This window comes from Heteronotia binoei, chromosome 10 (assembly GCF_032191835.1).
Source record: "Heteronotia binoei isolate CCM8104 ecotype False Entrance Well chromosome 10, APGP_CSIRO_Hbin_v1, whole genome shotgun sequence".
Lineage (NCBI taxonomy): Eukaryota > Metazoa > Chordata > Lepidosauria > Squamata > Gekkonidae > Heteronotia > Heteronotia binoei.
Genome location: NC_083232.1, coordinates 32,026,124 through 32,043,531, shown reverse-complemented (window position 1 = coordinate 32,043,531; position 17,408 = coordinate 32,026,124).

The following is a 17,408-nucleotide window of genomic DNA, read 5'->3' as shown; positions in this document are numbered from 1 at the left end:
TGGTAGATAATTCACTGAAAATGTCAAGACAGTGTACGTTTGCAATAAAAAAGGCCAATGCCATGCTAGGAATTATTAGGAAGGGAAGTGAAAACAAATCAGTCAGTATCATAATGCCCCTGTATAAATCGATGGTGCAGTCTCATTTGGAGTATTGTGTGCAGTTCTGGTCAAAAAGGATATTATAGCATTGGAGAGAATCCTCAAAAAGGATATTATAGCATTGGAGAAAGTCCAGAAAAGGGCAACTAGAATGATTAAAGGGCTGGAACACTTTCCCTATGAAGAAAGGTTGAAACGCTTGGGACTCTTTAGCTTGGAGAAACGTCGACTGCGGGGTGACATGATAGAGGTTTACAAGATAATGCATGGGATGGAGAAAGTAGAGAAAGAAGTACTTTTCTTCCTTTCTCTCAATACAAGAACTCGTGGGCATTCGTGGGACAGGTGGGAAATTGCTGAGCAGACAGGTTAAAACGGATAAAAGGAAGTACTTCTTCACCCAAAGGGTGATTAACATGTGGAATTCACTGCCACAGAAGGTGGTGGAAGCCACAAGCATAGCCACCTTCAAGAGGGGTTTAGATAAAAATATGGAGCGGAGGTCCATCAGTGGCTATTAGCCACAGTGTGTGTGTATGTATATAATTTTTTTATATACATATATATACATAATTTTTTTGCCACTGTGTGACACAGAGTGTTGGACTGGATGGGCCATTGGCCTGATCTAACATGGCTTCTCTTATGTTCTTATAGAAAAAAAGAATATAATAAAATATAGTGAAAATGGGTTAAGTATATGTAATGAGATAAACAGCCAATATCCTTGTTTTGAGTATGTCAATACAAAAAATTATTCTGGTACACTGTTCTAAAAGAGAAATACATTGGAATACTGTGGCTGTTCAGGCTGCAACCAAAGCATAGAAGTGGTATAAAAAATCTAAAAATATGTGATTTTATACAAATTCTGTTCCTTAAGCCACACATTTCCAGGGACTTCACTCCTTTTTTATTTTTTTTAAGACTTCACTCCTTTTGATTTATTTTTTAAATCAAGCCCAGCTGGGGAAGGGAGATTGGGCTTCTCATTATAACATTCATTATTGAAACTCAAATTGGTAATTAAAATATTTTTGTCACCAAAGAAATTTAAACCTTTTTGTGGAACAAAGTACCAACTCATCAATGTCCCCTTGTTTGGACATCAGTAGACTTCTGTGCTCTACAAACAAAGGGGAGTCTTTCCATTTTTCTCATCAGCAAAGAGGTCCATTTTTCTCATTAGCAGCAGATAGTTATAGGAGTTTGGCTTGGTTTTGTTGGAGTGGGTATCATGAAATCACCATCGTGATTCATGCATAGTGAATTATAATAAAACATCTTGCGTACTTCATATTTACTAAGATGAGCAGAATAGAACACAGTTTGGCATCCCCTGCTATAGAGTTTCTGATTATTCCTAGAGTGATTTTTTCCTGGAAATGCTGTCATGATTCACATGACACCAGTGGCTCTTTCCATGTCCCTGCCCATTCCCAGTTCTTGCCTGGCAGATCTACTATGGACTTCATCTGCTGCATAATGACAACAGAATTCCACAGAATTGTCTTTTATGTTCTGAGTCAGATAAAAAGTTTTGGGTGAAATGGGTTCATTTTATCATGTGCAAAAATTCCTTAATATGGAGGTTTTTAAAAGATATGTATTATGTATTATTCCGTTGTAGGTTCAAAATTTTCATACTGCTTTTATTCAGTTATTTTAAAGTGTTACTTTAAATCTGAATGTTGATTTTTCTTCGGATCACTACACAGGGGTGTCATTTCAGATTTTAGTTGAGTAAGTGTGTGTAAGGGAGATTCAGGAACAGAAACAACAATACAAGATCAAACAGCAAAATTAATAATATATTTAAAGAGACTTTTAAAAAGTTTTCATCATGATTACTGCAGTGTTAGTAACATAGAGAAAATGGGATTTTTTAAAATGAAGAAATACTTTGGTGTGTATATCGAGTTTATGGAACCATTTAATTGTTTATAACAACTGTACAGATCTAGTGAGCTGTCCAGGGATAGTGTTGCTCCTTTAATCACATCTGATACGGAAATCTGATCTGAAAACCTGACTCATTTTTGTAGACGACAGCATAGCTGATCAGACGCAGGAAGCAGATTGCAAAAACAAATGTATTGCAGTATCTTTTATTAGTGTGAAGAAATTATTTTTGTCTCCCTGAGAGGTTTGAACTGAGCTAAACCTCTACTTTGCATTTTAACAGGTTTTTCCCCCTCTCGGCAGAGAACAGGCAGGAAGAGAAGTCAGTTGAATAGCTTCCCACATATAGCTCACCTAGCAGGAGAGATAATGGATGGGTCAAGACCTCCCCCTTCCTCTTAGCAGGGAACAGAGATTTGGAGGAATTAAATGCTAGAGGCACTCTAGGAAAGAAATGTCTAGAATTTTCAGGAAATTCTTTTTTGACCAGGAGTGTCTGGTCAGGGGGTAGAGAAACATATGATTAAAAAAGACTCCTGGCAGCCAGGAGGGGTCTCTTTTTCTTTGAGTGCTATGTCCATGAGAGCATGCAGATCTTTCCACAGGGAAGGCAACTGTTGACCATGTGCTGGCCTAAAGAGCTGGAGAGATTATCAAGATAACTGAAACTCTGTAGGGATCTAGAACTCCTAAACTGCAGAGTCTGACCCATATATTAATCTTATAGGGCATGTATAGAGAGAGGGATAGAGGATTTGCATTTCTTTTGGATCTCTTACTCTGTCTGGTGCTGTGCTAAAAGTATGCCTGTAAACATTTTATTGTTAATAAACATGTTAAACCTTTTATATTAGTAGTGGTTCTCTGCATCACATGGACGCCACCATCTTCGACATTCTATTTTAACAGGAACACTGGGGAAAGGTAGTCTGTTGGCAAGTAGTTATTCCTCCAGAGGCACGCAAGGCAGTAAGCTCTCCATGGTGACCAGCTGCTGGGCAGCAGGAGACACAGAGGTAGGGTTGCCAAGTCCAATTCAAGAAATATCTGGGGACTTTGGGGGTGGAGCCAGGAGACTTTGGGGGTGGAGCCAGGAGACATTAGGGCGGAGCCAGGAACAAGAGTGTGACAAGCATAATTGAACTCCAAGAGAGTTCTGGCCATCACATTTAAAGGGACAGCACACCTTTTTAAATGTCTTCCTCCCATAGGAAATAATGAAGGATAAGGGCACCTTCTTTTGGGGCTCATAGAATTGGACCCCCTGGTCCAATCGTCTGAAATTTGGGGGATACTTTGGGGAGAGGCACTAGATACTATATTGAAAATTTGGTGCCTCTACCTCAAAAAACAGCTCCCCCAGAGCCCCCGAAACCTCCAGATCAATTCCCCATTATACCCTATGAGAAGACGTTTCCCTCTCCACCCCCCCCCCACCCCCTCTACCCCCGTTTCTGGCAAATCTGATGCAGGGGACTCTGTACTCATGAGTTGCTGCCAGCTTCTCACAGCAACACAGGCACACCAGCTGGGCACTTTATGGCATGGAATAGGAAGCCGGCAGAACTCACTCACCTCCAGAGGTGCAAAGGCACATGGTCCTTTGGGGGCGTGGCTGGGCTCCCCTCCCTTCACCGGCCAGCTGACTGGGAGCGGGAAGCAGCCTGAGAAAACGGAAGAGCTCTGGCTGCTGCGATCGGGGCTGGGTGGGAAGGGCTGCCGTTCTCCCCCTCCCCTCCCCCTGCTTTCCCTTTTATGGCCAGCGGGGGGAGGAGGCTCCAAATCGGGGGTCTCCAGGCCTAGCGGGGGATTTGGGAACCCTACACAGAGGCAAGGCCTCAGAACTTGGAAGGGAAGCTGGGAGTCCTGATCCTCCCAGTGGGTAATTCCTACAAAGGTCAGGTGGTGGCGGTGGATTACTGGAAAGAGAGGAAAACCTCTCCAGGTGTTGTGAAAAATTTTGAGAGCATCGTGGAATGCGGCCTGCAGGCCAGAGCAGGCACGTTCCACCACACTTAGGAATCAACCAGAGCTCTTTTTTTTTTCCTGGAAAAAGAGGTGCTAGAATTCTGAAGAGGGAAATGAAGGACCAATTTATGTTAACCCCTTATGAACTTTAAATATTTTTATTATTATTTTGTTTCCAATCAGAGGTTCTGGAAGTCCAGTCCCCCAGGGAAAAAAGCCCTGGAATCAAAATACACAGCATGTACAGAGTCTCTGTTTGCCATTGTGCCTCAAAACAACTTACATTCCTCTCCTCCCGCCCCCCCCCCTTTTTTGTATTGATCATCCAGCCTCAAGAAGAGTTCTTAACAGTGGCACTCAACTTTTCCAGACCTGGGCTCAACATAAGACCTGGAGGGCAGACATATGACCCTGCTGGTGCCAATGACAGTACCAGGGGCCAGCTGATCAAGAAAGCTGGGGGGAGGAATCACAAGCCAAACACCTGTAATCAGAAACACATCAAGGGTCACATATGTAAAGAAATCTTTTTCACTGATAAATGACCTTGCCTCACCTGTCCTGCTAGGGCTGCCCTCTGCTGGAGCCTGGAGGAGTGTTGCTGACATAGGGCTTTTTCACACAGTCTATGTATTCCGGTATGGAAGCTGGTCAGTTACTGAACAGGAACGGGTTTCTGCTGGCATTTCAGACAGACCCGATTCAGTAACTGGCTGCTACTGGAATACTCTCACCTTTTCACACACTCCCGCGGCTGTCCCGGTAGTGAGGCGTGCCTGAGTCGTTACAAACAAAGAGCAGCTTCTTCCACTTTTCAACCCCTCCTTCCGGGTTGAAATCGCTATGGGGTGCTGTGTGAAATGTCCAGTATCTAACCCGGGAGCAGTTTTTGCGCCCTTTTTCGCCCGCCGGCGTGCGCGATCTCCAGCTTTTGGGGGGGGGGGGAACGTCGGGCTAATATCGCTATAGCGCTATAGCGACGTATCACAACAGCATCACCATAGGGATGCCTGGGCTCCATTAAGATGCCAGATATCGCCACCGCTGAAACCTGGTAACTTATCTCAATAGAGCCTAGCCATCTCTATGGTGTTGCTGTTGTGATACATCGCTATAGCGCTATAGCGATCTTAGCCCGACGTTCCAAAAAAAAAAATAAGCTGGAGATCGCGAGCCAGCAGGCAAAAACGGCTGGCGCTGGTGGAAGCGAGATAAGAGCGGAACAGTGTGAAATGGCTCGCTTCAATCACGGAACCCTACCGGAAAAAAAAAAATGTGTCTGAAAACTCCCATCCCTGTCTCGGATTACTGCAAGTGGCACAATACCGACTCCCTTCCGGTTTCCACTGTTAAGTGTGAAAAGGGCCATAGTGACACCCCTCCTGGGGAGACACTGAAGTTAACTGTTGCCTTCTGGGTGAACACATGGAAGTGATATCAGTTTCTATGGTGAAGACTTCAGAGATCAGGGGAAGTTCTTAGAGCATTCTGGACACTGTGATGTCACTTCTTGTTTCTCACAGCACCTGCCAGGTAAAGCTTGGTTACGTTATTGCATTAAGGCAAGATAATTGTCAGTCCTCCCCTTGGTTCTTCAATAAACAGTCCATTTGGTTCCAAAATCGTTGTGCTTATTAAGACATTCAGGTAAGGCATGGATTCAATGGGTGATTGAGTCAGATCTGCTTTCCAACAGATGAACATAAACTTTATTTATTTCTTTGGTTTTTTGTTTGTTTAGATTTCAATCCCGCCCTCTCTGCAAGTGGACTTATGGGAAGCAAAAAGCATGTGGAAGCAAGAGCAATGCCCACACCACAGTTCTCACATTCCAATACATTCCCAAAGTCTTTTTCCAGGTGCAAACATTATGAAAACAGGAGTGGGGTGGGGTTGAAGATAACCATTCCCTGCTCAAAGGAGTTCCTAAAGGCAAGCAAGCTAGTTTCCTCCCATACAGATGCGTAAAACAAAAAACATTAACAGTAAAATCAGCAGAGCATTAGCCCAAGATGGCAAGGTATCTTGACATAAATCCTTGACCCCGATCTCCATAAATTTTCCAAGCTGGAGTTGGCAGCATTATTTATTCAGTTTGTTCTTGGTTATGAAGAAATATCTGAGGTCACCTTTTTGAAGCCACACCATCATCTTTTTGAAGCCACACCTGATCTGGATATCAGGCACTTCTACCTAGTGAGGAAGGCTGGTTACTGCCCTGCAACAAGCTTCCTTGATCAGTCATTTGGGAAAAACCTTCCTTACACCTTATGCAAAATCACACGCTGTTTACCTGCCAATTACAAACTGTACTGATACAACTGGATAACCTAGCCTGAGTGCCTTTAGAAATTCTGAAGTACTGCTAAGGAGCCCACAGGTAAATACTTGTACAGAAAGCTAGGGATGATGATCCTCCCATCTGTGAATTATTTCTTTCCAGTTAGTTCAAGCTCACAGGATGGGAAATACACACCAGGAGCTGACAAACACAGGTAGGTCTTACAGAAACAGAGAAGGAGAAACAGGGTGGATATCTTTTAAGAGTATGGGATTTCTTACAAATGTATGTGTGTATTTGTCTGAATGATATGTTGTATTTATTTGTCTGAATGATATCTTTTAAATTCTGCTATTATTCCTATAACAGTTAATAAGTGTTCAGGTCAAGGTCATAGCCAGAAAATTTTTGGTGGAGGGTCCCAGGAGAGAAATTTTTAGATGGTGGGGCCCAGCAGTAGCCCACATCTGGTGGCAGGGAGCTCCGCAGCCTCCATCACCACCACCACCCTGCCACTGCCAGCCTCTCTCCCCCCGCAGGACTCTCGCTGTTTGGAGCATGGAAGGGAGCCTCAGCTAAAATTCTGCAACAGCCTGGCCCCAGAGGCTCCTGGGGAGACACTGAAGTTAACTGTTGCCTGGGATACTGGCAGCAGCTGATTATGGCAAAAGCAGTTTCTCATTGTCTGACAGGAGCGGGTGAATTGTCTGTAAAGCTTTTGAAGTCAGAAATCAACGTTCATACATGGATTTGAATGAACTGTGACTGTTGATATTTTTGTACCTTATTTGATATAGTTGAATGAAGCAAGGGTTTTGATATTGTAATGTTAGAAATATACAGAATACAGAATTTTGATGATAAGCATTTTGTCCACAGCTGTATAGCTTTAAGAGGTTGAATAGTTATTATACTAAATTTTCTATATAGTGTTTTTTGTTATCATTCTACAGTTCATTTGTATGCTTTTGCCGTCATAAGTACAGCATACTGGATCAGACCACCGGTCCATCTAGTCCAGCACACTGTTTCACACAGGCCTTCCACTGCTGCTGCTGATTCCCAGCCCTGGTGTTCAGAGGTTTGCTTCCTCTAAATATGAAGTCTGCTTTCAGACACAATGCCTCATAGCCATTGATAGACCTCTCCTCCATTAATCTAACATCCTCCCCACTCTTTTGTACTTTTTGGAAGGCAATGGCAAATCACCTCGTAAAAAGTCTGCCAAGAATACATCATGGTGTGATGTTACCCCATGGCTCGGTAATGACTTGGTGCTTGCACAGGGGACTACTTTTACCTTTTTAAAAATCCACTTTCTCCATCCCATGTGTAATTTTATAAATTTCTATCATGTCTCCCCTTTGCCATCTTTTTTCTAGACTGAAAATCCCATGCTTTCCAGCCTAATAATCTTAGTTGCGCTCCTTTTTACTTTTTTTTTTTTACATCTCTGCAATATACTTTTCGAGATGCACTGCATACAGCATACAGGATTTCACATGAGGCTGCATCATACCTTTATACAAGGGCAATATGCACTATTGGTTGTTTTCTTTTCAGTCTTTTTCCCAGCATGGAGTTTGCTTTTTTCACCACTGCCACACACTGGATCATCATTTTCATCAAGCTATCCACAACAATCCCAAAGATCTCTTTTAGTCTCAGACAGCATATATTTAAAATTAGGATTTTTAAAAAATTCCAATATGCGTCACTTTACATTCATCCGCATTGAACTTCATTTACCACATTGTTGCATGCTCACCGAAGGCGTTTTCGCACTCACCTTCAGCCGGCGCGACCCCCCTCTTCACCGCGCAGGATCTGCGCGGATTTCGCACTAAATGCCACGGAGCAGCCAGAAGAGCCGGAAACTCCCGTCGCAAAAGCCGCGCAAACGGAAACTGCTTTTTGGCGGTTTACGTTTGAGCGGCTTTTGCGCAGGGAGCTTCCGGCTCTTCCGGCTGCTCCGCAGCATTTAGTGCGAAATCCGCGCAGATCCTGCGCGGTGAAGAGGGGGGTCGCGCCGGCTGAAGGTGAGTGCGAAAACGCCCCTAATTTACAGAGATCCACCTGTAGTTCTTCACAATCCACTTTGCTTTCACTATCTAAAATATTTTGTGAATTTTAGGCAAAGTGTATATAACTGGGCATCTTGGGTGTTCATTGATCAAAAATTTTGCAGTTGCTTCATTGATATAGCCCAGTACCATTGCTTCTTGTACCATGACTTTGATTATATTCATTATATGCCTTGTAGGGTCCAATACTATTTTTTAAAATAATGTCCTGGCACTGATAACAATGCTTGGTTATTTAAAATATAGGCAGCGGTAATGGAAGCCAACAAGATAGGGGGAGAGAACAAAGGGAAGGAGATTGATCATTAGTTTCAGCTGCGGGGTTTTGGTAGAACAGATATGTAAGTAGCATGTTGGTGGTTTCTAAACTGAGAACCAGTTGTGCCTGTCGTTTTATTGTTGTTGTTAGCCCTAGTAGGTGAGTCAATGTAGCAAGCAACAGTCCAACGACACTCTGTGCTTAACTATATACAATTTATTTACATCCAACAACAAAGTGCTTCGCCAAGCAAACCATCTAGAGTAGAAGGATACAGTGAACAGTACAGCACTGCTTATATACATATTTTACATAGGATATGCACCAATGGGTTACAAATGCTGAGTCATTGTGCACTGGACACTCAACCTTTGCATTCATTACCAAATGCCAGTTAGAACTGGTTTCACCTTGTTGAGACCAGGTAAGCACTGAAGTCATTTTGACATTGTCAGTTAGATTAGCATGATCTTAGGAGTCACTAGCTTAATGTCTTATTGAGCATTTATACATGCTGCCACTCCCCCTAAGGCATTGGTAGTGAGACCTAATCTAGACCTCAAATTTGTGTACTTGTCCACACTTAGGCTTTTAGTAAAGATATCAGCCACATTCATTACAGATGTACAATCCGGTAACACGATTAATCTTCTTTGCACATCTTTAACATTTTGATACCTGATGTTAATGTGTCTGCTTTGTGGTTTTATTCCTTGTGCATCTGCTAGCTGCAGAGCTGCAGTGTTGTCACAGAACACACATATTGGCAGTTTGCATGGTATTCCTAGATCAAGCAGTAATTGGTACAGCCACTTTAGTTGTATTACACAATCATTAAGTGCAGCATATTCAGTTTCACAAGTACTAGTGGCCACATAGGTTTGTTTTAATGATTTTCACAGTATCAATGCACCATTTATGTACACAACATACCCTGTTGTGGACCTACCAGTCTGCCTATCACCCCAGCTTGAGTCACTGTAGGCAGTGATTTGTTGTGCCTCATTAGCTTTTAACACCAATGTGTAGTTGTCAGTAACCTTAAGATATCTGAGTACCCTTTTTGCTGCAACCCAGTCCTTAGCATAAGGATTTGAGCTTTTCTGACACAATATGTGTACAGTAAAATCATGTATTTTAACTTAACTGACTGGTTTTTATGCTTAATTTTAATTGTTAAATTTAAAGTTTTATCATTTATGTTAATGTCTAAGTTGTTGTTAGCCGCCCTGAGCCGCCTAGGCGGGGAGGGCGGGGATAGAAATAGAAATAAAAGTTATTATTATATAAAACATATGTCAGGTCTGGACCAACAGGCAATATACAGCAATGAACCGATCAGAGATTGATACATAGACCTGTTCTCAAATACTCTTATCACCAGGCTCGTTTTTATAACCTGTTGTCATCGGTGAGTCTACACAATGTGCATCAGCATGCTATACTTTTCAAGGAGTTTAAATATTTTCTCTTTCTGATTCAGACCTAACCATCCTTGTGGGTCTCTGATTATGTAAATTCCCAAATAGTGTTGTATGTTACCCAAGTGTTTCATCTTGAACAGATTTTGAGTTGACTTCATAAACCATTTCAATTGTGTATCAGTGTGGAACAAAAAACATGTCATCCACAAAAACTAATAAGTAACATTTTTGTAATGTACTGGGAGACGAGACGTGGTAAAGGCATTGGTCTTTAATCGCTGGTACATTACAGAACTGGGGAACACGCGGCCGGGTCCGCTAATATATACATGCACCCCGGATCAACCCCCCTGCTGGCCAGCCCAATCCTGGCCAGTTAAACTTCCCGCGCTTGGTCTTGATTGGCGGTGACTTTTCCCGCGCTGCGCCAGGTAACCCGAGGACGTCCCGGCTTACGCGGCGCGGGTGCAGAGTCCGATACTCAACACTCCTCCCCCCTTAGTTTAAACCACATAGTCCCGGAGGTACGCCGGTGCTCTCCGTTCCCGTGTCGATCTCCTCGGGGTCGCTCTTGGTGCGGAGGCTGGTTCCGTTGTGGGCGATGCTGCTTCTGGCTGCGGGATGTTGGGGTCTGTTTCAGGCTCCGGCTCTGGTTCGGTGTCTCTGGGGGCGTCATAAGTGGGTAGTTCCTGTATTGGCGAGCGCCCTTCCGGACCTTCGGTTGCCCGCGGTTCCCTATTCCCTACCTCCTCTGTTTCTTCGGGTAGGGTGCGGCGGCGCAGCTGATCTATGTGCCGCCTTAGTACCTGGCCCCCTTCGGTGGTCACCTCGTATGACCTGGAACCTGTCACCCTAAGGACTCTCCCCGCGACCCACTCGGGACCGCTTGCGAAGTTCTTCGTGTATACCGGGTCACCCGGAAAGAACCCCCGCACCGCCTCCCGGACCTCTGGGGACCCGCGGACCTCGGGGGCCCGGTCGGGGTGCAGCCTGTCTAGGCGTGTTGTCAGTTTCCTCCCCATAAGCAGTTCTGCGGGGCTGGATCCCGTTATAGGGTTTGGGGTGATCCTGTTGTGGAACAGGAAGGCTGAGAGGCGGTGGTCCCAATCCCCTTGTACTATTCTCCCCAGTGCTTCCTTGGTGGTCCGCACCATCCGCTCTGCCTGGCCGTTGGTGGCCGGATGGAAGGGTGCGGATCTTATGTGTCGTATGAGGTACCTCTCCGTGAACTCCCGGAATTCCCGGGAGGTGAATGCAGTACCGTTATCCGTCACCAGGGTGTCTGGGATCCCGTGCGTGCATAGGACCCTCCTGAGTGCCCGGACGGCTGCTGCTGTGGAGGTCGAGGCTACTGGAATCACCTCCAGCCATTTTGTGTAGGCATCCACAAGTATAAAAAAGATTTGGCCCTGATACGGGCCTGCAAAATCTAAGTGGAGGCGGGACCATGGTCGCCTGTTAGACTCCCATCTGTGGACCGGGGCTGATGGGGGATCGGGCCGGGATTCTTGGCAGGGTTGGCACCTCCTCACCCACCCCTCTATCTCCTCATCCATGCCCGGCCACCACACATAACTACGGGCCAGGGCTTTCATCCTCACGATGCCCGGGTGGGTCTCGTGGAGGTCTTCCAGCACCTGCTTGCGCAAGGGGGGGGGAACCACCACCCGGCTGCCCCAAAGCACACACCCCTTGTGGGTTGATAGCTCGTCCTTCCTGGACGCGAACGGCCTGAACGCGTCTTCGACTTTGCCTGATGGCCACCCCCTCCCCACCCAGTCCCTGACCCGTGCCAGGATGCGGTCCCTCCCTGTTGCCCGAGCCACCTCCGCCGCGTGCAGGGGGCGCTCGGGGAGCGATTCAATGAGCATTACCCCATGTGCAGGGGCGGGATCCGGTTCTGTCATGGGGAGCGGCAGGCGGCTGAGGGCATCGGCGTGTCCCATGGCTTTACCCGGGCGGTGGACCAGTTCATACGTGTAGGAGTTCAGGAACTGGTTCCACCTCAGGACCCTCTGGGATAGGATTTGGGGGGTCTGACGGTCTGGAGCTAGGAGGCCCAGGAGCGGCTTGTGGTCCGTGGCGATGGTGAAATGCCTACCGTAGAGGTAGTCGTTGAACTTGTGCACCCCCGCCACGATCGCCAAGGCCTCCTTGTCAATTTGAGCGTAGTTCCGCTCCGCTGGAGATAGAGTCCGTGAATAGTACGCGACTGGCACTTCCCTCCCGTCCGGGAGTTGGTGCCCCAAAACCGCTCCTACTCCGTAGGGGGAGGCGTCGCAAGCTAGGATCAGGGGTAGGTTTTCGTCGTAGTGGTGAAGTACCGCGTTAGAGACCAAGAGGTCCTTCACTGCTTGGAACGCCGCGGCTTGGCGTTGGCCCCAGACCCACGGGGCCTGTTTATCCAGCAAACGGTGCAACGGTTCCGCTACGGCGGCTTTGTGCGGTAGGAACGTGTGATAAAAGTTCAACAATCCTAAAAAACTCTGTAGTTCTGCCTTGCATTTGGGCGCAGGAGCCTGGACTATGGCCCTGGTCTTGTCCGCCGTCGGGTGTATTCCCGCCGCGTCCACGGCGAACCCCAGGAACTCCACTCGCGGGACCCCTAACAAACATTTCTCCTTTTTGACTCTCAGCCCCGCCGCTTGGAACCGCCTGAGGACCTCGCGCAGGCGGCAGCAGAACTCTCCTTCATTGGGGGCGGCGATTAAAACGTCGTCAAAGAAGGGTTGAACTCCGGGGATCCCTTTAAGGAGAGAGTCCATGATGCTCTGGAATATCCCCGGAGCCACACTGACCCCGAACTGCAGCCGTTTAACCCTGAACGCGCCCCTGTGGGTCACGATCGTCTGCGCCTCCGCTGTCTTAGCGTCGACCGGCAGTTGCTGGTATGCTTGTGCTAAGTCCAGCTTCCCAAAAACCTTCGCCCCGGCTAGCGCTGCTAGGACGTGGCTGACCACCGGGACTGGGTAGGGGTTGTCTTGTAGCGCCTTATTGATCGTGCACTTGTAGTCAGCGCAGATCCTCACCTCCCCATTGGGTTTGACGGGCGTTACTATGGGGGTTTCCCATTCCGCGTATGTTACCGGTTCTAGGACGCCCTGGGCCGTTAGGCGGTCCAGTTCTGCCTCTATTTTCGGCTTAAGGGCGAACGGGACGCGCCTCGCTTTAAGCCTTATGGGCCTGACCATTGGGTCAATCGGTAGGGTGATGGGCGGACCCTTATAGCTCCCCAAAGACCCATCAAAGACCTCGGGGAACTCTCGGCAGACCCCGTCGAAATTGCTTGCCTGCAAGTGGTCCACCCCCACCAGCTGGATCCCCAGGGGATTGAACCAAGCCAACCCTAGAAGTGTGGTCAGTTGGCGCTTGACCACTAGGATGTCCAGGGGCCCTCTGAAACCCCTTCTTTCCACATGCACCCGGGCCCACCCCACGATGTGTACTGGGTTCTTCTGAAAGTCCCTCAGTACGAAGTCCGCTGGCCTCGTTTGAAGGCGGCGGTGGGGGCATAGTTTCTTGAGGGTTTCCTCCGAAATGATGGAGATGGAGGAACCCGAGTCCACTTCCATGGTGCAGGGGGCGCCCTCGATTAGGACCGACATTTTGACCTTGTCTGGGGCCGATAGGGGCAAGTTCAATACCTGCCGAGTGGTGGATGCCGTCGTGTGGGTGTCCAGGGAGTCGTGATGCGCTGATGGTTGTCGGCGGCTGTTCTTGGCCCGGCAAGCCCGAGCGATGTGGCCCGTCTTTCCGCAGCTGCGGCAGTCCAGGTTGCGGTACGGGCAGTCCCGGCGCTCGTGGGGGTCGCCGCAGCTGGCGCACCTGGGACCGGTGGTGGCGGTGGCCCTCTCCGTCGCTCGCTGTCTAGTGGGGGCCCTTGTGTCCGTTCTTTGGGGCCGCCGGAGTTGAAACGCTTCTTCCTCTGTTCGGTCTTCTGGCTCCGTTTCCCCTTGGTGGACTGCTTCACCTCGTGGCTGGCCGAACGCCTTGGTGGCCCTCTCGAAGGCCGTTGCCTCGTTGAAGGCTTGTTGTAGCGTTAGCTCCTCCTTCGCGAAGAGCTTCTGCTGCAATCGCTCGTCGCGGAGGCCCCAGACGAAACGGTCCCGCAGGGCTTCGTCCCTTTTGTCAAAGTTGCAATTTCCGGCGATCTGCCGAAGGGCCGCCAGGTAGACCGCCGCTGTCTCCCCCGACTTTTGGTCCCTCTTGTGGAAGAGGAATCGGCGGGCGACGATGGACGGTTGGGGTGAAAAGTGGCCCGTGAGGAGCCTCACGACTTCCCGGTAGGTCCTCTCCGTCAGCTTAGCTGGAGCGGAGAGACCTCGTGCGATCTCGAAGGTCTCTTCGCCACAGACGCTCAGCAGGACGTCTCTCTTTCTCTCGTCATCGTCGATCAGGTTCGCCCGCAGGTAGCACTCGACCCTTTCGGTGTAGGTCTCCCATCTCTCGGGGTGCTCCGGGTTGAATTCCGCAAGATGGCCCGTCGTTACGCTCGAGTTCGCCATGGTGGCGGCGGGCTGCCCGATCCTGCGGTCTCTCGCCTTCCTCGTCTCCGGCCGGACCTATCTAGATCCCACCTTCGTCGCCAGTGTAATGTACTGGGAGACGAGACGTGGTAAAGGCATTGGTCTTTAATCGCTGGTACATTACAGAACTGGGGAACACGCGGCCGGGTCCGCTAATATATACATGCACCCCGGATCAACCCCCCTGCTGGCCAGCCCAATCCTGGCCAGTTAAACTTCCCGCGCTTGGTCTTGATTGGCGGTGACTTTTCCCGCGCTGCGCCAGGTAACCCGAGGACGTCCCGGCTTACGCGGCGCGGGTGCAGAGTCCGATACTCAACAATTTTGTTTGCTCAATTGTTTTGCAAAACATACAGGGATCAGCTATACCTTGTTCAAGTCCAAAATCAGTGCTTACTCAAGCACTGGTTCCATTCCCTGGCACTTTGTTTTAAGCCATATAATGCTTTGTTGAGCTTCAATACCAAAGTTTTGTTTGAGTTCTCAAAGCCTGGTATCTCTTCCATATACAGCTCTTTCTCCAGACGTGCATTTAAGTAAGCAGTGGTAAAATCAAAGTGATGCACCTGAGTCTTGTCTTGCCCTGCTTTACCCAATGCTGCTTTTAAAGTATCTGCTTTTACACTTGATCATAGTCTTCACCTTCTATTTGAGAAAAACCTCTAGCAACCAACCTGGCTTTTCTCTGCATTTGACCATTTGGCAGTGTTTTCACTTTGTACAGCCATCAACACCCAATAGCCTTTTTATCAACTGGCAGACAACTCAAAGAAAACACATTATTTTCGGATAACAAGCTGTACTCCCTCTGCATGGCCTCCTGCCAAGCAGTCCTTTCCAGTCCTGGCATATTCAATACTTCTTGAAAGCTTTGTGGCTCTCTCACATAAACATGATTCACTGAGGTACTCTCAAACCCATATCTGTCAGGTGGTACACCCTTAGTACTCCTAGTTGACCTTCTAGGTACTAATGCACTTTGTTCACCCTCAGAGACACTAGGTGAAGGAGAACCTATCTCGTGTTTTACAGTAGTGGTTTGTTCCTCAGTTGTTATAGGCAGTGCAACCTGATTGGGCAAATCATTGGCGTGGATTCTTTGCCACCCCTGCTTCTTTGGGGTGGATTCTTTGCCAGCAGATCTGCTGAAGCTAATATTCTGTGGTTCGTTAGCAAACCGATAGGCTTTCATGCCGGTTTGGTAACCCAGAAATAGAAGTTTTTTAGATCTTGCACCTCCTTTTCTCCTTTGGTTAACTGGAATGTTTACCCAAGCTTTTGTACCGAACACTCTTAGGTGATCTAGGTTGGGATTTTTGTTGTATAGCATCTTATATGGAATGCTATAATTGTCTATTGTTGATATAGCAAGCAGCTTTCAAAGCTTCTGCCCAAAAACTGATAGGTAAGAACATAAGAGAAGCCATGTTGGATCAGTCCAACGGCCCATCAAGTCCAACACTCTGTGTCACACAGTGGCAAAAAAATTTATATACACACATACACTGTGGCTAATAGCCACCGATGGACCTGTGCTCCATATTTCTATCTAAACCCCTCTTGAAGGTGGCCATACTTGTGGCCGCCACCACCTCCTGTGGCAGTGAATTCCACATGTTAATCACCCTTTGGGTGAAGAAGTACTTCCTTTTATCCGTTTTAACCTGTCTGCTCAGCAATTTCATCGAATGCCCACGAGTTCTTGTATTGTGAGAAAGGGAGAAAAGTACTTCTTTCTCTACTTTCTCCATCCCATGCATTATCTTGTAAACCTCTATCATGTCACCCCGCAGTCGACGTTTCTCCAAGCTAAAGAGTCCCAAGCGTTTCAACCTTTCTTCATAGGGAAAGTGCTCCAGCCCTTTAATCATTCTAGTTGCCCTTCTCTGGACTTTCTCCAATGCTATAATATCCTTTTTGAGGTGCGGCGACCAGAACTGCACACAGTACTCCAAATGAGACCGCACCATCGATTTATACAGGGGCATTATGATACTGGCTGATTTGTTTTCAATTCCCTTCCTAATAATTCCCAGCATGGCGTTGGCCTTTTTTATTGCAAACGCACACTGTCTTGACATTTTCAGTGAGTTATCTACCACGACCCCAAGATCTCTCTCTTGGTCAGTCTCTGCCAGTTCACACCCCATCAACTTGTATTTGTAGCTGGGATTCTTGGCCCCAATGTGCATTACTCTGCACTTGGCCACATTGAACCGCATCTGCCACGTTGACGCCCACTCACCCAGCCTCAACAGATCCCTTTGGAGTTCCTCACAATCCTCTCTGGTTCTCACCACCCTGAACAATTTAGTGTCATCCGCAAACTTGGCCACTTCACTGCTCACTCCCAACTCTAAATCATTTATGAACAAGTTAAAGAGCATGGGACCCAGTACCGAGCCCTGCGGCACCCCACTGCTTACCGTCCTCCACTGCGAAGACTGCCCATTTATACTCACTCTCTGCTTCCTATTACTCAGCCAGTTTTTGATCCACAAGAGGACCTGTCCTTTTACTCCATGACTCTCAAGCTTTCTAAGGAGCCTTTGATGAGGAACTTTATCAAAAGCTTTCTGGAAGTCAAGGTAAACAACATCTATTGGGTCTCCTTTGTCCACATGTTTGTTCACCCCCTCAAAGAAATGTAACAGGTTAGTGAGGCAAGATCTTCCCTTGCAGAACCCATGCTGAGTCTTCCTCAATAACCCGTGTTCATCAATGTGCCTACTCATTCTGTCCTTGATAATGGTTTCTACCAACTTTCCCGGTATTGAAGTCAGACTGACTGGCCTGTAATTTCCCGGGTCTCCTCTGGAACCTTTTTTAAAGATGGGGGTGACATTTGCTACCTTCCAGTCC